Source organism: Mustelus asterias, unplaced genomic scaffold, assembly GCF_964213995.1.
Source record: "Mustelus asterias unplaced genomic scaffold, sMusAst1.hap1.1 HAP1_SCAFFOLD_196, whole genome shotgun sequence".
NCBI classification, from domain to species: Eukaryota; Metazoa; Chordata; class Chondrichthyes; order Carcharhiniformes; family Triakidae; genus Mustelus; species Mustelus asterias.
In genome coordinates this window covers 640,147-662,288 of record NW_027590189.1, presented here as the reverse complement: position 1 = coordinate 662,288, position 22,142 = coordinate 640,147, and the positions used below count along the sequence as shown (strand labels likewise).

General features: G+C 44.5%; 1 protein-coding gene and 1 pseudogene across 1 annotated transcript in view; both read left to right on the top strand.

Moving 5' to 3' along the window:
• Positions 1-22,142, top strand: part of LOC144485514 (uncharacterized) — a 175,567-nt gene that overhangs the window by 40,836 nt on the left and 112,589 nt on the right. The gene's annotated exons all lie outside the window — the stretch shown is intronic.
• On the top strand, positions 627-17,078 carry LOC144485506 (uncharacterized; annotated as a pseudogene).

Genomic DNA, 22,142 nt, shown 5'->3' with positions numbered 1-22,142 from the left:
CTCCAAGATTTATTTTCTTTATCCCAGATACAGTCTCTACAGAGTTTTGAAACATAGAAACCCTACAGTGCAGAAGGAGGCCATTCGGCCCATCGAGTCTGCACCGACCACAATCCCACCCGGGCCCTACCCCCACATATTTACCCGCTAATCCCTCTAACCTACGCATCTCAGGGCTCTAAGGGGCAATTTTTAACCTGGCCAATCAACCTAACCTGCACATCTTTGGACTGTGGGAGAAAACTGGAGCACCCGGAGGAAACCCATGCAGACACGAGGAGAATGTGCAAACTCCACACAGACAGTGACCCGAGCCAGGAATCGAACCCGGGACCCTGGAGCTGTGAAGCAGCAGTGCTAACCACTGTGCTACCTTATTGTTTTAGAGGTTCGAGTTTAGAAGCAGTTAGGAGTCGGTTTGAATCAGGCTGCATGTTGGATGCAGAACTCGGTTCCTGCCTCCTGTGTGGGGTTTTTTTATTGTTGCTTTTTTCTGAGTTCTATTCTCTCTGGGTTCTCTCTCAATCCCCTTTTTTCTGTTTTAAATCAGTTTCACAGGGACTAGAAGCGGACGATTTGCAGTCTGGAAACTGAAAATAAATAGGTCAGGATCTGCCAGAGTTGCTCAATGTTTTGTAACTGATTATCAGTGGATTTTGAACATGGAAAGAAAAAGCACCGTTCACAGTGGAGAGACACTGTACACGTGTTCTGTGTGCGGACGAGGCTTCAGCCGATCATCTGGTCTGGCAAAACACAAATGCAGCCACTCCATGGAAAAACTGCAGAAATGTGAGGACTGTGGGAAGGAATTTAATTACCCATCCCAGCTGGAAACTCATCAGCGCAGTCACACTGGGGAGAGACCATTCACCTGCTCTGAGTGTGGGAAGGGATTCACTCTGTCATCCCACCTACTTACTCATCAGCGGGCTCACACTGATGAGAGACCTTTTAAATGCTCAGACTGTGGGAAGTGTTTCAAAAGTGCTGGTGAACTGATGTCCCATCAACGTGTTCACACTGATGAGAGACCATTCAGGTGCCCTTACTGTGGGACTGGGTTCAGGCATTCACATCACCTCACTGTACACCAGCGAGTTCACACTGGGGAGAGGCCATTCACCTGCTCTGAGTGTGGAAAAGGATTCACTCGGTCATCCCGCCTGCTGACACACCAGCGAGTTCACACTGGGGAGAGACCTTTTAAATGTTGTGACTGTGAGAAGTTCTACAAAAGTGCTGGTGAACTGATTTCCCATCAACGTGTTCACACCGAAAAGAAACCATTCAGGTGCTCTCACTGTGAGGCTGGGTTCAGGCGATCATATGACCTCGTTCTACACCAGCGCACCCACACTGGGGAAAGGCCATTCACCTGCTCTGAGTGTGGAAAGGGATTCACTCGGTCATCCCGCCTGCTGCAACACCAGCGAGTTCACACTGGGGAAAGGCCATTCACCTGCTCCGAGTGTGGAAAAGGATTCACTAAGTCATCCACCCTGCTGACACACCAGCGCACTCACACTGGGGAGAGACCTTTTAAATGCTCTGACTGTGCGAATTGCTATAAAAGTTCTGGTGAACTGATGTCCCATCAACGTGTTCACACTGATGAGAGACCGTTCCGGTGCTCTCACTGTGAGGCTGGGTTCAGGCGATCATCTGACCTCACTGTTCACCAGCGCACCCACACTGGGGAAAGGCCATTCACCTGCTCCGAGTGTGGGAAGGGATTCATTCAGTCTTCCAGCCTGCTGAGACACCAGCGCACTCACACCGGGGAGAGACCATTCATCTGCTCCGAGTGTGGGTAGGGATTCACTCAATCATTCCACCTGCTTAAACACCAAAGAATTCACCAGTAACCACAATAATTGGAATCTACTGTTAATACTATCCAGGACTCTAATATGTTAATTGGGTTTGTTTTTGTTGATGTTAATGAATTCCAGTCAGTTATGTGGTTTAATATTCTGAAAGTCAAATAAATTATCTTTGTGTTCAGTACTGTGAATCTTTTTAACATCATCAGCACAACTGAATTCCTTCTGAGTTGCTCTCCTTTTGTCCCTCTTCCAGCTTCACTTCCCCACAAGTGCTCATTGGGAATAAAACTCACGATGTTCTTTGTCACTAAGCTTGAGACAATCCAATCAGCTGTCTCTACTGCTTCCCTCCTTCCCCTAACCCACTGGACCAATGTTCCCCTTTATCTGAGCTCTGAACTCTCATCTTTCTGCAGTTTCTCTCCTGCCTCCCCTCATGTCCTCTTTGAGCTCATCTTGTCCATGAGACCCATCTCTTGATCCCTCAATCCTATTCCCACTGTACTACTGACAGCACAACTTCTCCATATCAGCTGATATTGCCAATAGCTCCCTCTCCTCCAAATCCAATATCGTCACCCACTTCTCTATAAAATATCCTTGACACATGCCCTTGTAAACTACCATCCCATCTCCCCATCCTCTCTAAAGTCCTTGAATGTTTTACCTTCCACATATTGCGAATTGTTTTCCCTTTCTCAGTGTATGGAAAAGTTTATTTTGTTTGTTCAGAATCTGTGGAATCTTGTGCCTTTATTCACTTAAGTGTCTTAAATATCCACCTTTATCACTTTTGTACAAACTCACCCAAATCTGAAAGCAGTTTAGTGGGAATTGGGTGAACAGAACAGAAGGTGGGTCTCCTGGACACGATGAGCTGCCAAGAGGAGATGGAATGTTGCAATCCCAGCTGATGTTACTATTGGACAGGAGGGTCCAAGAATAAAACCCTGGCTCAAGTGACCATAACTTTTATCATTTTGTTTCAGAAATGTGGATGAACAGAGTCACTGAATGGCCAATTTACTTTTAACAAAAATATTTATTAAACTTGAAAAGGTTGACAATAACACAAGACTCCTTCATTCCACCCTCCTCCTGCTGCAGTGAACACACAGACACAGTGAGGGAGCTCCCTCTTGTGCTGTGAGGTCTCTATCTGGGAGATCACTGATTTCTCAGACGATGAAAGGATCTTATTGGAGAATTGTGCTGCTGTATTTTTCTTGTTGCTATTATTTTTTATTGTAATATACTTTAATGCAGATGAACCAATTCACAGACTCAATAACAATCTCAGAAACAGCAACAAGAAAACTTGCAGGCACACACATTTACAGACACAGGGAAACTCACAAATACATATGTAGATATACACTATCTCAGACAAACAGCTACAGGCAAACTGGCAGACACACACAAACACGTTCACAGATGCATGCAGACAAACAGAGACACACAGACATACACACTATCACACACACACACAAACACAGAGACAGACTGAGACCATGAAGAGTTGGTGTCAATCTCACCCTAATCCACCTGCTTAAATAATAACACCTGCACTAAAATAATAACAGAAGCAAATCTGAAGCTTGGTGTGTGGGTTTTATTGTGAATGAGCGAAAGTACAAATATATCCCCATAGCTTTGAGTTGGAGTGGAATTAATGATTTATCTGCTGCCTGCGATCGCCTTCAACAAATATTAAATTATAGAGATTATAAATTTTGAACAGTAATATCTAATAAAAGAACAAAGAATAATACAGCACAGGAACAGGCCCTTCGGCCCTCCAAGCCCACGCCGCTCCCTGGTCTAAACTAGACCATTCTTTTGTATCCCTCCATTCCCACTCCATTCATGTGGCTATCGAGATAAGTCTGAAATGTTCCCAGTGTGTCCGCCTCCACCATCCTGCCTGGCATTCCAGGCCCCCACCACCCTCTGTGTAAAATACGTCCTTCTGATATCCGTGTTAAACCTCCCCCCCACCCCCCTCACCTTGAACCTATGACCCCTCGTGAATGTCACCACTGACCTGGGAAAAAGCTTCCCACTGTTCACCCGATCTATGCTTTTCATAATTTTAGACACCTCTATTAGGTCACCCCTCATCCTCCGTCTTTCCAGTGAGAACAACCCCAGTTTACCCAATCTCTCCTCATAACTAAGCCGTTCCATACCAGGCAACATCCTGGTAAACCTCCTCTGCACTCTCTCTAAAGCCTCCACGTCCTTCTGGTAGTGTGGCGACCAGAACTGGACGCAGTATTCCAAATGCGGCCGAACCAACGTTCTATACAACTGCAACATCAGACCCCAACTTTTATACCCTATGCCCCGTCCTATAAAGTCAAGCATGCCATATGCCTTATTCACTACCTTCTCCACTTTTGACGTCACCTTCAAGGATCTGTGGACTTGCACACCTAGGTCCCTCTGCGTGTCTACACCCTTTATGGTTCTGCCAATTATCTTAGAGCTCCCCCCTACGTTAGTTCTACCAAAATGCATCACTTCGCATTTATCTGGATTGAACTCCATCTGCCATTTCTTTGCCCAAATTTCCATCCTAACTATATCCTTCTGTAGCCTCTGACAATGTTCCTCACTATCTGCAAGTCCAGCCATTTTCGTGTCATCCGCAAACTTACTGATCACCCCAGTTACACCTTCTTCCAGATCGTTTATATAAATCACAAACAGCAGAGGTCCCAATACAGAGCCCTGCGGAACACCACTAGTCACAGGCATCAAGCCGGAAAAAGACCCTTCCACTGCCACCCTCTGTCTTCTGTGACCAAGCCAGTTCTCCACCCATCTAGCCACCTCCCCCTTTATCCCATGAGACCCAACCTTTTGCACCAGCCTACCATGAGAGACTTTGTCAGATGCTTTACTAAAGCCCATACAGACGAAATCCACGGCCCTTCCCTCGTCAACCATTCTAGTCACCTCTTCAAAAAACTCCACCAGGTTAGTGAGGCATGACCTCCCTCTCACAAAACCATGCTGACTATCATTAATGAGTTTATTCCTTTCTAAATGCGCATACATCCTATCTCTAAGAACCCTCTCCAACAACTTCCCCACCACGGACGTCAAGCTCACCAGCCTATAATTTCCCGGGTTATCCTTCCAACCCTTCTTAAATAACGGGACCACATTAGCTATCCTCCAAGCCTCTGGGACCCCACCTGTATCCAGTGACGAGACAAAGATTTGCGTCAGAGGCCCAGCGATTTCACCTCTCGTCTCCATGAGCAGCCTTGGATAGATTCCATCAAGCCCTGGGGATTTGTCAGTCTTTACATTCCCTAAAAAACCTAACACTTCCTCCCTTGTAATGGAGATTTTTGCTAACGGGTCAACACTCCCCTCCGAGACACTCCCAGTCAACACATACCTCTCCTTTGTGAATACCGACGCAAAGTATTCATTTAGGATCTCCCCTACTTCTTTGGGCTCTCAGCATAATTCCCCACTTTTGTCCCTGAGAGGTCCGATTTTTTTCCCTGACAACCCTTTTGTTCCTAACATATGAATAAAATGCCTTGTGATTCTCCTTAATCCTGTCTGCCAAGGACATTTCGTGACCCCTTTTTGCCCTTCTAATTCCTCGTTTGAGTTCTTTCCTACTTTCTTTGTATTCCTCCAGAGCTCCCTCCATTTTTAGCTGCCTGAACCTAACGTACGCCACTCTTTTCTTTTTGATCAATCCCTCAATTTCCCTGGTTATCCACGGTTCTCGAATCCTACCCTTCCTATCCTTTTTTACAGGCACATGCCTATCCTGAGAACGGAGAATGGAGTGGATGTGACAAAGGCTGGAATACAGACTGGGGAATGAGAATGAAACTGCCATGCAGAGTGAATGTTTCTTGTTGTAGGGAGGGATGGATGGAGGGAGAGAGGGATGGTAAATGGGGATGAATGTGAGAAGCTGAAGACTGCAAGAAACTACAAAAGGTCATGAATGTAGCCCAATCCATCACGCAAACCAGCCTCCAATCCATTGACTCTGTCTACATTTCCCACTGCCTTGGCAAAGCAGCCAGCATAAATAAGGACCCCACGCACCCCGGACATTCTTTCTTCCACCTTTTTCCATCGGGAAAAAGACACAAAAGTCTGAGGTCATGTATCAACCAACTCAAGGACAGCTTCTATCCTGCTACCATCAGACTTTTGACTGGATGTACCTCGCAGCAAGTTGATCTTTCTCTGCACCCTCGCTATGACTTATACACCGCTGACTGTGTGGCCAAATTCCTCTCCAATTCGATTTTCAAGTTTGCCGATGACACCACCATAGTGGGTCGGATCTCAAACAATTAAGAGACAGAGTACAAGAATGGGATAGAGAATCTGGTGAACTGGTGGGGCAACAATAATCTCTCCCTCAATGTCAACAAAATGAAGGAGACTGTCATCGATTTCAGGAAGCGTAAAGGAGAATATCCCCCTGTCTACATCAACGGGGATGAAGTAGAAAGGGTCGAGAGCTTCAAGATTTTAGGTGTCCAGATCGGAACAACCTGTCCTGGTCCCCCATGCCAACTATAGTTAAGAAAGCCCACCAACCCCTTTACTTTCTCAGAAGACAAAGGAAATTTGGCATGTCAGCTACAACACTCACCAACTTTTACAGATGCACCATAGAAAGCATGCTTTCTGGTTGTATTTCAGCTTGGTATGGCTCCTGCTCTGCCCAAGATTGCAAGAAACTACTGGATAAAAGCAAATTACTGCGGATGCTGGAATCTGAAACCAAGAGAAAATGCTGGAAAATCTCAGCAGGTCTGGCAGCATCTGTAAGGAGAGGAACGAGCTGATGTTTCGAATCCAGACGTCCCTTTGTCAAAGCTAAAAGGCATAGAAAGTGGGAGATATTTGTACTGCAGGGTGAGGGAGTGAAAGATGAGTCATAGCCACAGAAACCAGGGAAACCAGCTAATAGCTGTCCACAGAGAGAATAAAGGATGTGAATGGCCAAACAGCAGAGAAGTTAAAATGAAGATTTTGGGGGTTGGATGGTGGCGGGGGGGGGGGGGGGGGGGGGGCGTTTGGGGTGGTGGGGGGGGGGGGTGGGGGAAGAAAATGGATGAGACAGAGGTAGGATTTAGAAAAGGAGAAGCAAAGGGGGAGAAAAGGTAAGGGAAGGGGCATAAAGTAGGGGGAAAGAGTGAGGGGGAAGAAAAATGAAGAAAGACAAAGAAATAAAAGGTAGAAAACAGTAAAATTTAAATAAAATAGAATGAAAACAAAGTGGTCGAGGTGGGGTAGAACAAGTCACCTGAAGTTGTTAAATGATGATTTGCTCTACTCCCCCCTCATCCTTCTAAACTCCAACAAGTACAGACCCAGAGTCCTCAACTGTTCCTCATACGACAAGCTCTTCATTCTAGGGATCATTCTTGTTAACTCCTCTGGACCCTTTCTAAAGCCACCACATCCTTCCTTAGATATGGGGCCCAAAACTGCTCACAATACTCCAATTGGGGGCTGACCAGAGCCTTGTACAGCCTCAGAAGTACATCCCTGCTCTTGTATTCTATTTAAATGCTGAGATTGTGACAGGAACATTAAAAACCCATATTTACTGATCCTTCACCTGTGCATTCACATGGTTCCACTCCACTCATCTGTTCTCAGTCCAGGAAGAGGTTCAGGTGATTGTCATCCTGAAGCAAAACTAGTGAGTTCACTTCGAGGAGAGGTCATTCACCTGCTTCATGTGTGGGAAGCGATTCACTAATTCATTCACCTTGTTAACACACCAGTGGGTTCACGCTGATGGAATATCTTTTGAATGTATGGATTATACAAAGTGTTTTAAAATCTGTGGAGTTGATTTGCCATCAGCATGTTCACTCTGACAGGCACCCATCCAGAAGCTCTCACTGTGGGACTGGGTTCAGGTGATCATGTGAACTCAGTGTCCACCAGCGCATTGACTCTGAGGAGAATCGCTCACCTGCTCCATGTGTGGGGAGAGATTCACTCAGTTGTCCCACTTCAACACACATCAACTTGTTCACACTGATAAGGAACCTTTCAAAGTCCTGTTTGTGAGAAGTGAGTTAAATGCAAAATATATCTGCTGATACACAAACACATTCACACGGGTCACAGGCTGCTCGGGAACCCTCACAACATTGAACAAGCATTGAGATGAGCACCTGAAATGCCATAGCAGACAATACTATGATTTGATTTGATTTATTATTGTCACATGTATTAGTATACAATGAAAAGTATTGTTTCTTCCACCCTATACAAAGCATACCGTTCATAGAGAAGAAAAGGAGAGAGTGCAGAATGTAGTGTTACAGTCATAGCTAGGGTATAGAGAAATAATCCCTGATCCCCTTATTAATAAAGAACCTATCTATCTCTGTCTTAAAGACACTCAATAACCTGGCCTCCACAGCCTTCTGTGGTAAAGAGTTCCACAGATATACCACTCTCTGGCTGAAGAAATTCCTCACAAGGATAGTTCCTTTAGCCTGAGGTTGTGCCCTCTGGTTCTAGTTTTTCCTACTAGTGGAAATATCCTCTCCATGTCCACCCAATCCAGGCCTCACAGTATCCTGTAAGTTTCAATAAGATCCCCCCTCATCCTTCTTAACTCCGAGTACAGACCCAGAGTCCTTAACCGTTCCTCATACGACAAGCTCTTCATTCCAGGGATCATTCTTGTGAACCTCCTCTGGACCCTTTCCAAGGCCGGCGCATCCTTCCTTAGATATGGGGCCCAAAACTGCTCACAATACTCCAAATGGGGTCTGAACAGAGCCTTTTCCAGCCTCAGAAGTATATTCCTGCTTTGGATTCTAATTGCCTGATTAATTAGATATCTGACTCTGTGAAAACGAGGATAAACACAGTAAGAAGTCTCACAACAACAGGTTAAAGTCCAACAAGTTTATTTGGTAGCACAAGCCACTAGCTTTCGGAGCGCTGCTCCTTCATCAGGTAAGTGGGAATTCTGTTCACAACCAGGGCACAGAGACACAAACTCAATTTACAGAATAATGGTTGGAATGAGAATCTTTACAGGTCACTGCGCATGTTTTAGGCCCCGCCCCTCATTCACTCTGATTGGTTGGAGGACCAGCCGCTCCCGCTCGGTCCTCCAGGCCCGCCCCCTCTTCCTATTGGTCCAGAGCTGCCGTCAATTAGTCCCCGGGCATTGTGACGTTGGGCATGTGCAGTGCGGCTCATGTCCAGGGACAGGCGCTTGTTTGTCTGATCTTCAGGCGGGAAGGAGGCGGATAAGCGGAGGCAGCGTTAGGGGCAGTGGGTGGGAGGGGAGGCTCCACACACCCAGTGGAGGCTTCAACACCCCCAATAAGGAACTAGCGGCACCGCCTCAACACCCAACACAACGGCAGCTGCAGCGCTTTCTCCCGGGGCCAGGCCCCAGTGGACAAATGTGGCTTCAGGAAGGAAATGCAGCAATGGGTTTGTTAATGAGAATCATCTTTCACTCACTTTACTGACCCTGGAGCAGGAGGAGAGAATGGGGGGAATTTCTCTCCTGCACTCACACTGATGGATTTTGGAACCGCCTTTTACAGAGAGTTCAAAGGGGAGGATTTACACACAGAAAACTGAAATCTAACAAGACATCAAGATCTGAGAGAGTCACTTGATCAATCAGAACCTGGATATTACGGACCCTTGAGTGGAACCATTCAGCTCTGGGTCATTCCTATTCTCCATTGGGGTGCAGTACACCAGTAATCCAGAGGACAAGAATAATGTTCTGGGGATAATGGTTAAAAACATACCAGGATAGCTGGTGGAATTTAAATTCAGTTAATAATCTAGAATTCAATGCGAGTCTCAGTATTGGTAACTGTGAAGCCATTGTGATGAGTTGAGGGAAAATGCGTGGAATTGGAATTTGCAGCTTTGGGAAACAAGAGAGAAATAAGTATTCCCCACGAACTAGAATTATCTGTTCTGAATTTGTGTCCTGGACTGACCTGTATGAACTGGATTTTCAGAGTTACAAGTAGAGGACTAACAGACAGGAAACTCAAATCAAGCATCACTTCAAGATCTGACAATGACTCAATTCATCAGGATCTGAATACCATCGGCTTCTGAATGTGGAGGGAGAAATGTTTGTGTGTTCTGTCTGTGGGAAAAAAAATCAAACATCAGCGTAAGTGGAAAAGCATCAATCCCTCCCCCCCCCCCACCCCACACACACACACACACACACACACACACACACACACACACACAGTGTTCCAGTGCAGGGACTGTGGGAAATAATTCAATTACCCATTGTGTGGAAATTCATCGACGCACTCACACTGGGGAAAGACTGTTCACCTGCACCATGTGTGGGATGGGATTTTCTCATTTATCCAATCTGTAGACACCAGCGTAGTCACACCAATGTGAGATCTTTAAATTTTATAACTATGAGAATAGCTTTGAAAGCAACAATATCCTGCAGGAACACCAGCGCACTCATGCTGGAGTGAAGCCATTCACGTGCCCTATGTGTGGGAAAAGATTCATTCATTAACCAGTGAGTTCTTAATGGTGAGAGACCATTCGTGTGCCCTGTACATGGGAAAGGGTGTACTCAGTCATCTCATGTGTAAAGTTTAAAGTTGATCTATTCGTCACAAGTAAGGCTTACATTAACATTGCAATGGAGTTACTGTGAAATCTGAGACACTAGTTAGAGCACAGGTGACTGTAGATATTTTACTGGGGATTAGAAGGAAAGGATTTGCAGACAGGAAATTATCTGCTGATTTTACAGTCACTTAATTCATCAGGACTTGAATTTGAATGTGGAAGGAGAGATGTTTGTTCTGTCTGTTTGAAAAGATTTCGAACATCAGTGTGACTGGAAAAGCACCGAGACACACACACACCCGAGTGAGAGTGTTCCAGTGAACTGACTGTGGAAAGAGCTTTAACCACTTACACAGCCTGAAAAAACATCACATCATTCGCAGCGAGGAGAAACCATACACGTGTTCTGTGTGTGGATGAGGCTTCAACTGATTATCCAACCTGGAGAGACACAAGGACACCTGCACCATGGAGAAACTGTTGAAATGTGGGGACTGTGGAAAGGGATTCAGTTACCCTTCTGAACTGGAAATTCATCAACGCAGTCACACTGGAGAGAGGCCGTTCACTTGTTCTGAATGTGGGAAAGGATTCACTCGACTAACCCACCTCACTGCACACCAACTTATTCACATTGACATGAGACCTTTTAAATGTTCTGACTGTGAGAAGAGTTTTAAAACCAAATACAATCTTTCGACACACCATCGAGTTCACACTGGGGAGAGGTGGTTCACCTGTGCTGAGTGTGGGAAGGGATTCACTCAGTTATCCAGCCGGCATTCACACCGGCGAGTTCACACTGGAGAGAAACCATTCACCTGTCCTGAGTGCGGGACGGCATTCGCTCAGTTATGCAAAATGTTGGATCACCAGCGAGTTCACGCTGGGGAGAGGCCATTCACCTGCTGTGTGTGGGAAGGGATTCACTCAGTCATCCACCTTGCTGAGACACAAGCGCATTCACACTGGTGTGAGACCATTCACCTGCTCCGAGTGTGGGAAGGGATTCACCCAGTCTGCCCAACTCACTTCACACCAACGTGTTCACTCTGACACGAGACCTTTTAAATGTTCAGACTGTGAGAAGAGCTTCAAAGGCAAAATGGATCTGCTGATTCACCAGCGAGTTCACACTGGAGAGAGACCGTTTATCTGCTGTGTGTGTGGGAAGCGATTCACTCAGCATTCCCTCCGGCTGAAACACCAGCACAGTCACACCAGGGAGACATTATTCATCTGCTCAGTGTGTGGGAAAGGATTCACCCGTGCGAACACCCTGCAGAAACACCAGCGAGTTCACAAATGATTACAGGAGTTGGTTTCTGCTTTTATTGCTGCTGTTAATCACAAGACTGAACCATGCTCATTCTGACAGTTAGAGGTTGTTTCGGTTGAAGTTGAAGTTAATAATCCTTGTAACTACACTGGAGTTTAAGATTCTGAGTATAGATTAAATCAACTTTGTGTCAATCACACATGTTTGCGTCCTTGATTTCTCGAGGGTAAGAGGAGACTGATTACCGACTGTTCCATTGTTGGTTCTTTTCTGATACGTTTTGGAAGATGTGGCAAACGAAAGAGTAAGGAATGAGAGAAAGGTAAGAATTTGGGAAATGATAAACAGACTGTGACAGGAAGATAATGAAAGAGCAAATTATAGATTACATCAGTAGATGTGGTTAGACGCTACAAAAATATTAAAGGGACAAAACTAAAGGCTCTGCATCTAAACACACGTAGCTTTTGAAACACAACTGATGAACTGACAGCAGCACAAATATAAGGAAAGAATTATGAGTTGATCGCCATTAGAGAGACATAGAGTGGGGCCTGAATTTGTTCCTATTCATTCATGGGATGTAGGTGTCACTGGCTCACCCAGCATTTATTGACCACCGGTAATTGCCCCTGAGAAGTCAGTGGTGAGCTAAACATGTGTATGTGACATTCAGGAGGGACAGGAGTCTGGGAAACGGTGGAAGGGTGTCTCTGTTGATTATTGGCAGTATTAGCACATTAGGGAGGGATGATCTAAGTTCAGGAAACTAGGATGTTTGGAGTGGTTTGGTTTGAGATGAGGAAATGGTAAAGGCAAAATTCACTTGTGGGAGTGAGTGATGGACAGGCTTTCTAATTGTAACGACACGGTAGGACAGAGTACAAAGGAAAAGGTAATGGCAGTTTGTGGTAAAGCTACGGCAATAATCAAGAGGGATTTTAATCTATTTATAAACTGGGAAAGTCAGCTGGACGAAGGTCATGTAGATGAGTTCATAGAATGTTTTGGGGATAGTTTCTGGGAAGAGTACGTTTGAAAGCAGGCTTCACTCGCACTGGTATTATACAACAAGACTGGATTAATTGATGACTTCACAGTGAAAGCATCTCTAAGTATCAGTGATCTGAATATAAATTGCTGGCTATGGGCCAAGTGCTGGTAGATGTGATTAGATGGGAGTTCAGGTGTTTCTCGTGTGTTGGTGCAGACTCGATGGGCTGAAGGGCCTCTTCTGCACTCTATGATTCTATGAATGTATTGGAGATGAGGTAATGCTGCTTAAAGAGTTAAAGGTCTGTTTCAAGAACCATCTTGTGTTTACAAGTTGAGCTCTATTCGTGGAGATACTGAGTGCCCCTGGGGCAGGATTTTGGGAAGTTACTGTTAGTTCAGGAACCTCAGGAACATTCACACTTTTACCTGGGGTGATCCCCCAATTGAGGTGGCAAAACTTCCTCATGTATTTCACAGGTAAATCTTTTTCTTTTAAATAAACATTGTTATTATTTGCCATTTCAGAGTCCTGTCTTGCCTGATGGTAAACTCTCTTTTGAACTGAAGTGTTTCAGAGTCAGTCTGGAACTGAGTAATTAGGCTCAAGCAACCAAGTTAAACTGAATCTAAATTTTAATTGTCTGCCCGTTTAAGATTGACAGAGAATCTCGAGATGATGCAAGAAAGATTCACAAGAATGATACCAGAACTGAGAGTGCTTTTAAGTTAATGGAGAGACTAAACAGGTTGGGAATGTTTTCGTAGAATCATAGAATCCCTACAGTGCAGAAGGAGGCCCATTGAGTCTGCGGCGACTCTCCGACAATGCATCTACCTCATGCCCTATCCCCATAGCTTCATGTATTCACCCTGCTAATACCCCTAATCTACACATTTTTGGACACTAAGGGGCAATTCACCATGACCAATTCAACTAACCTACACATCTTTGGACTGTGGGAGGAAATTAGAGACCTGGAGGAAACCCACACAGACAAGGGGCAAATGTGCATATCCCACAGTCACCCAAGGCCTGGGGTTCCTGGTGCTGTGAGGCAGCAATGCTAGCCACTGTCCCACCATGCCACCCTATTCTCTGGAAAAGCCAAGGCTGAGTGCTGACCTGATAGAGATTATGAATGTATATGGCAGGATTGAAGTTATCAAGTAATCAAGTACAGGATACAAAATCAGAACTGAAAATTCTGGTTATCATTAGGCATGTTTGTCCCATTCAAACTATAAATCTCTGTCCTCTCACACCCACCTTCCTCCCCATTGATTGTTCCACTAATTCATCCTTTTCTCCTCCTGCTTTCTTTTTCAATTCCCTGCTGCAATTAGACTTTTGAATGGACCTAACATATATTAAATTAATCTTTCTCAACACCCTAGCTATGACTGTAGCACTACATTCTGCACCTTCTCCTTTCCTTCTCCCCATGTACTCTACGAACGATATGTTTTGTCTTTATAGTGTGCAAGAAGCAATACTTTTCATTGTATCCCAATACATGTGACAATAATAAATCAAATCAATTCTTCTCCACTTTATGTGCTAACTCTCGGTTTCAATTTCAGACTACCTCTTGCCCTCCCTAGTGTCTCACCCCAAAATTTCAATCTTTATGCCTGAAGGTGAACTGCTTTGCTAATGGGGCATCAATATATAATCTAGTGACTACCCACATGTGCTTTGTTTCTGGGTGCAGTCACTCCCGCCTCCACCTTTCATCCCAGTCCCAGGAGTTTGGAGACTGGGCTCCAGAGGAGTAATGGCGGCCGGATGCCCCACAATGCCTTGCGCTGGGGAAATCGCTCAGTAGCCCGGGCTCGAATCTGCGCATGTCCAAGGGAAAGGGGAATCTGCGCATGTGCGGAAATGTTTCTGACCCCTGCTTGAGGTGTTGACCAATGGAAATTCTTGGAAGACCGGAAGGACTCTGGTCCTCCAGCCAATCAGAGCGCGGTCTTTGTGACAATGCAGGTTGAGCTTCAGACGGAATCAAACTCCCTCCAAAGAGGCCAACATCTGTGAGTCAAACACTTTCTTTTCTCCCCCTTTCCATTTCTTTTCTCATTCTGGGGGAAATTGGGGACTTGCAGCAACTGAAGGGTAAGGAAGTGAATCCAGGGAGGCTGCAGACTCTGGAAAGGTTGGCCCAGGTCTCTCGCTCTCTCTGAAAGACATTGACATCCTTTGCTCCCTCAGCTTGATACATTGATTTGTCTGGCTAAAAGGATGGTCTCGTTCCTAATGTTCACAATTAAAGGGCTGGTTTCTTCAGGAGATAGTTGACATTTAAGTGGAATATAGTAAGGTTTGGCATGTTTGGATATGTTTGGTGTAATCTGGTGTAAATTTATGATTCTTTGTGGGACAGTAATTTTATATAGCTCAGTGTTATGTCTAGTTTTGTTGTTAGGTACATATTAGATATATTATTTATGGTTCTGTGATAAATTTCATTTATTGTTATTTCAAATTTGTAATATAGCACTGTGGTGACATACCTTTCCAGACATTGATTAATTACAGCACAGAAGATGTTCATTCGAGTCCGTGCTGACTCTCTGTCGAGCAATCCAGCCAGTCCCATTCTCCCGCTGTACCCTTGTATCTCTGCAAGATTATTTCCTTCAGTTGTCCATCCAGTTGAGCTTGAAATCTTGGATCATCTCTAATTCCAGCATTCTCATAAGCAGCGAGTTTGTGTTTGTGAACACTCAGCACCTTAATGAAGTTCTTACTGACATGGTCATGAAGCTCTGAGCAAGTAATACAGCAGTGTTTATTCAACACATGTTTTCCTCCAGAATCTGTACCTATGGGTTGTGTTTGTATTGAGTCTGGCAGTCTGCATCAAGGTTTTCAGGTCTCCAGGTCAGGAAGCAGTGAGTAGGGGTCGGCCACTCAGCATCAATCAGCACCTTCAGGAGAATTGTGAGGGTGTATATTAGATACAGCAGAGTGAGAGCAGAGGGAATATGTGAGATTGAGGTTTACAACTTTTGGTGAACAAAATAGGAATGAATGTTCAACTGAAACTAGAATCGTGTGTTCTGAATTTCTCTGCTGTACTGACAGTGCTGACTTTTCTAAATTCCTTTTACAGGTTTTGAGAAGGAGAAGATTTGCGATAGAAATCTGAAACCAAACGTCACACCGAGACCTGACACATTCACTCGATTCAAAAGGACCTGAATATCATCGCTCTTTCAGTCTCGAATTGAGTTGAAGTATGTACAGATGGAGGGCGTTGATTGGATCATTATATGAGTGTGTATGAAAAAAGCGTGTATAAAGAAATGGTGTTCTGTCTGCGTCAAAAGGTTTAAATATGTGACTGGAAAAGCATCAAGACACACAGATCTGAGTGAGAGTGTACCAGCGAACTGACTGTGGAAAGACCATTAACCAATTACACACCCTGAAATAAATATCACACCATTCACAGGGAGGAGAAACCATACTCGCTTTGTGTGTGTGGACAAGGCTTCAATTGATCATCAAACCTGGAGAGACACAAGGACACCCGCACCATGGAGAAACCGTGGAAATCTGGGGACTGTGGGAAAGGATTCAAAGCTCCATCTCAACTGGAAATTCACCGACACATCCACACTGGGAAAAGACCTTTTATCTGCTTTGAGTGTGGGAAGAGATTCACTCAGTCATCGCACCTGCAGACACACAAGCGAGTTCATAGTGGGGAGAGGCCATTCACCTGCACTGAGTGTGGGAAGGGATTCAAGGATTCATCTACCCTGCGGACACACCAGCGAGTTCACACCAGGGAGAGACCATTCACCTGTGCTGAGTGTGGGAAAGGATTCACTCAGTTATCCAACTTGCTGACACACCAGCGAATCCACACTGGAGAGAGACCATTCATCTGCTCTGAGTGTGGGAAAGCGTTCACTGAGTCATCCTGTCTGCTGACACATCAACGCAGCCACACCAGGAAGAGGCTGTTCACCTGCGCTGAGTGTGGGAAGGGATTCACACGGTCACCTCATCTGCTGACACACCAGCGAGTTCACACTGGGGAGAGGCCATTCACTTGCTCCGTATGTGGGAAGGGATTCACTCAGTCATCCAACCTGCTGACACACCAGCGAGTTCACAGCAGGAAGAACCCATTCACCTGCTCCAAGAGAAGGATTCATTGAGTCATCCAGTCTGCTAAAACACCAATGTGGTCGCACTGGGGAAAGACCTTTGATATGTTTTGTGCATGAGAAGAGATTCACTGATTCATCCAACCTGCTGAGACACCAGCAAGTCCACATTGAGGAGAGGCCATTCCCCTGCCCTGAGTTTAGGGAACGTCATCAGTCATCCAACTTGCTGACACACCAACAAGTTCACACCGATTAGAGACCTTTTCTTTTTAATCACAGAATTCCTACAGTGCAGAAGGAGGTCACTCGGCCCATTGAGTCTGCACCGACCACAATCCCAACCAGGCCCCACTCCAGTAAACCTACACATTTACCCTGCTAATCCCCCTGACACTAAGGGGCAATTTAGCATGGACAAGCAACCTAACCGGCACATCTTTAGAAGGTGGGAGGAAACCGGAGCACCCGGAGGAAACCCACACAGACACGAGGAGAACATGCAAACTCCACACAGTCACCCGAGGCTGGAATTGAACCCGGATTCCTGCCCTGACTATGGGTGTTAATTGAATCAATTGAGTTTAAGAATGTACAGATGGAGGGCTTTGATCAAATAATTATATGAGTATGTTTGAAGAAAGTATGTATAAAGAGTTGGGAGTTAAATCTATTCCAAGTAAAGATTGGTTCCAGTTTCTTCCTTCACCATAAGGCTGTTAGGATTATAACATGGTAACAGAGAATGTTTGTCCAATGGTGAAGTTTGGAAACTGGAGGAAAGTATATTTCAGACAGAAGTTTACAGTCCCAGCAGCTTTTGTGTGAGATGAAAGCCAGTGGGAATTGTCAGGGTCTGATTACCCGCCGATGTTCTCGGAGCCTGAACCATACGACCAGTGGAAGAATGAAGTGGAGATGTGGACATGGGTTACATCCCTAACAATGAGAAAACAAGGTCTGGCCTTGGCATTGCCACTGTCTAACGAAAGGAAAATTGGCAGCAAAACATTTTCTGAGCTGGAAATCCACTGATCAAGGTTTGGATCTTTTACTCGGTTTCATTGATGAGATTTACAAGAAAGATGATCTGATGGGTGCCTGTGAAGCATAGTCAGACTTTGTCAAGTTTTGAATGAGGGTGTAAGTATATTTAGCAGATCTGGATATCACAAAAAAGACAGGATTGGAAAAGCACTAATAGGTGAATGAATCTCAGGAATGACGGGGAAACAGATACCGTGAAATTCCCCTGGTCGTCGCAGTCCGGCGCCTGTTCGGGTCAATGCACCTAACCAGCACGTCTATCAGAACGTGGGAGGAAACCGGAGCACCCGGAGGAAACCCACTCAGACATGGGGAGAACATGCAAACTCCACAGAGACAGTGACCCAAGCCGGGAATCGAACCCGGGTCCCTGGCACTGAGGCAAAAGTGCTAACCAGTGTGCTACCCTTCCGTCCCAGAGATAAAGACCGTAACCAGTCTTAAAGCTACGCAAACAATTTTCTTATCCTTGTTAAAGATTAAAAATCCCGCAAAAAGATGCAGGAGAGTTGATGAAGAGTATCTGAGGCTCAGAGAACAGACTAATGCAAAGTGTGGAATGTGTGAAAAGTATTGAAGGATGCTGTCACATCCGATTGTAAAGCTGCCCTTGGCACATGACCTTAACGAGGTATTTACGTGGATCGAAAGGTATGAGACAAAGACAGAAATATTTTCATTCTACACATGATCGACAGGGTGATCCAATTTAGTCTTTCTCCAATAATACATGGCAAGGACAAAAGGATGATTCTAGACCAAGTGATGGAGAAGTGGACAGGGACTGGACCTGGGGCACCAGCTAAGTTTCTGACTGATAATGGAGGGGAATTTGTTAATGATGAGTTTGGAGAAGTGTGAAAACATGAACATTCTGGTCATGAACACGGCAGCTGAAAGTCCTTTCAGTGATGGACTCTGTGAAAGGAATCACACGGTGATCGATGAAATGCTGCAGAAAATCTCAGCTGATCAGCCAAACTGCAAGTTGATAACTGCACTGGCCTGGACGATTCAGGGAAAGAATTCACTTCAGGTGGTTGGAGGGTAGAATCCCTGTTAATTGGTCTATGGGAGAAATCCCAAATTACCCTCTGTGCTGGGCGATCGCCCTCCTGCTTTAGAAGGGACGACAATTAGTATAAATTTTATTCATATTATCAGATTGTTTCATTAAAGTAAGTGCTCGAGCTAAGAAATTATTGTGGATCCTAGAACAGCAGTGTCCTATAATGTAATACTTTGTACATTTTGTTTCTTTGATTCATTGTGAAATATGTTGCTGTGTATTGTTCTGATCCTAATCAGGATTGTTAATGTTTAAAGAGAAACTCAAATACCCAGTGATTAACAAAGAATTGCAACACAAGATTCCACATTTTTAAACAAGAACAAAATTTATACAACAAAATATTAAAAGCCAGCACCATGAACATAGCATAAGTCTTTCAATGATCAGATTATTTCATGAAGAGAATATTAACAACTTATTGTGGTTCTGAGGAGAGGGGTGTCTTTATATGTAATGCTTTGTACAAAAGGAGGAAAGTCACATTTTTTCTTCTTTGCTTTGCTCTGAAACATTGTTTGTGTGAATGTTTTGTGATCCCGGTCGGGATAATTAAAATTTAAAGAAAATTGTGAACACCCAGTGACTAACTAAAAGAATTACATGAAAAGATTTAACATTTTTAAACAAAAACAAACTTTACTGTGGATATAAAACAAAATAAAATTTAAGAATACAGCACTCCAAACTGAATACTGTCATCGATAAAGATGGTATAAACCTGTTTTTTAACCTCACCCCAAAAGTTTTTCTTTATACTTAATGATATCTTGAAAGTTCAATTATGTTCCTGGGACTCTCAAAGGAATGTCAAAGCTCTGCAGAATTCACTTTAATTTTCCTCACTCTTCCAGCTATTCTCCAGGCTCCAAGATTTTACGGAGGGCCTTTCCATTAGCTTTTGGCTAAACAATTCTACAATTTTCCTTTGAGACCTCAAAACTGTAGACTCCTCAGTCCAACCGTGGGCTTCGCTGCTTTCTTGCTGAGGGATTTAAACATTGGCAGCACCCCTGATTCCCAATGACCCAGTGGCTTCTGGTCCCACAGCTGGTTCACAGCTCCTGGTTCCATAGCTGACGGCCTCCAAGCTAACTGCAGACTGCTTGCTTTCTGTGAGAAACACCCAGAATTCCAACCAGGGCTCACTTATCCCCGTGCTAACACATCTGTTGGGATGTCTGATAGATATTTAGCTTCAAAACTAAACCTTTTTTTCCTGAGGTCTGCATGAAGAATTCCGCTCTCTAACAAAGACAGGGCACTCACTGTCAGAACCAAAGTCTCCAGGTCTCCAGCTAAAAGAGCCCAGCTGCCCTTTTACACTTCTCACCCTTCGAGTTTTGACATCTTAAACCAACATTGGCCACGTCTTGTGAATGTGAATCCCCTTAGGGTGTTTCTGTCAGATTCTCAGTGCAGGTTTTCCATTTACCTTAAGTTTTAAAAAAAGCAATTGTTGAACTAACTCATACTTCTAAAACATAGGAATTATGAAATTAGATCTTTGCAACACCTTCCCCATGAAGAAATGAAAATGTATCATCCTCGTATTATCCCATTTGAAACATTACAATGTAGACTCGAAAGATTGGCTCTTCTCTCTCCCGATAGATGCTGTCAGACCTGCTGAGATTTGCCAGCATTTTGTGTTTTTGTTTCAGATTCCAGCATCCACAGTATTTTGCTTTTAACAATGTACAACATGCTGTATATCTAAATAGTTGTGATCTTATCAAATGATGAAGCAGGCTCAAAGAGCCAAATGGCCAACTCCCGTTCCAAAGTCTAATGTTTAATTACCTTATAACCTGCAATAGACATAATAATCCCCCCATTGTCCACTTCACAGTCACAAGTCCAGCTTGGTAACAGCACACTGCTGGGTTCCATGTCCAGGAATCTCAGTCCACTGAAGATGGAAATTACTGCTTGCAGTGTTTTCTGAAGTTTTTCTTCTTATAATAATTATTGTGCAAAGTTCCTCCTGCAAGAGGAGAGTCCTCATTGCTGTTCATCTGTGAATTTTCAACTTCAGTTTTGAAAACAGTCTGTTCAGAGTGCACGTTTTGAACTTTATTTTCTTCCATGTTTGCAGTTTCTCCATTGTTTAAATCCAGAGAGAATATTCCACTCAATTCCACATTGAAATGTCTTCTTCTTGCTCTGTTGTAGCTGCAGCTTCATTTTTAATTTCATTTCCCAGAATCTCACATTCTGGATGCTCTTTTGGAGAGAGCAAGTTCAAAATGGCTTCTTTTTGTGTCAACAACTCTTTCCTTCATTGGACAAAATCTTCTTCAGCCAAACTGTTGTTAAAATGCATTTTATGTTCAAGCAAAAATGTTGACCATTCCCATTTGGAGACGATGTGTTCTCGGGCTTCAGAAACAGAGGAATTGAGAACAAAAGCAGGGAGGTTATGCTGATAGTTTCTAAAGCTCTGGGTGAGGCCACAACAGAACACTGAGCTCAGTTCTGGTCACCACACCTTTGGAAGGACGTGAGGGTCCTGGAGAGGGTGCAGAGGAGATTTACCGAAATGGTTCCAGGAATGAGGAATTTTATCCACAAGGCTAGGCTGGAGAAGCTGGGGTTGTTCTCCTTGGAGAAAAGGAGATGGAGGGGAGATTTGCTCGAGGTGTACAAAATTAAAATAGGATTAAATAATGTGAGAAGGTAAAGTGATGTGAGTAAGGTAATGTGAGAAGGTGGGGCGGCACGATGGCACAGTGGTTAGCACTGCTGCTTCACAGCTCCAGGGACCTGTGTTCGATAACCAGCTTGGGTCACTGTCTGTGTGGAGTTTGCACATTCTCCTCGTGTCTGCGTGGGTTTCCTCCGGGTGCTCCGGTTTCCTCCCACAGTCCAAAGAAGTGCGGGTTAGGTTAATTGGTCATGCTAAAATTGCCCCTTAGTGTCCTGAGATGCGTAGGTTAGAGGGATTAGCGGGTAAATGTGTAGGGATATGGGGGTAGGGCCTGGGTGGGATTGTGGTCGTTGCAGACTCGATGGACCAAATGGCCTCTTTCTGCACTGTAGGGTTTCTGTGATTCTATGATAAAGCTGTTCCCATTAGCTGATGGTGCAAGGATAAGGATGCAGAGATTTATATATTCTTAGCGAGAGATGCAGGGGGATGTGAGAAAGGGATGTTTTATGCAATGAGTGGGAATGAGCTGGAACT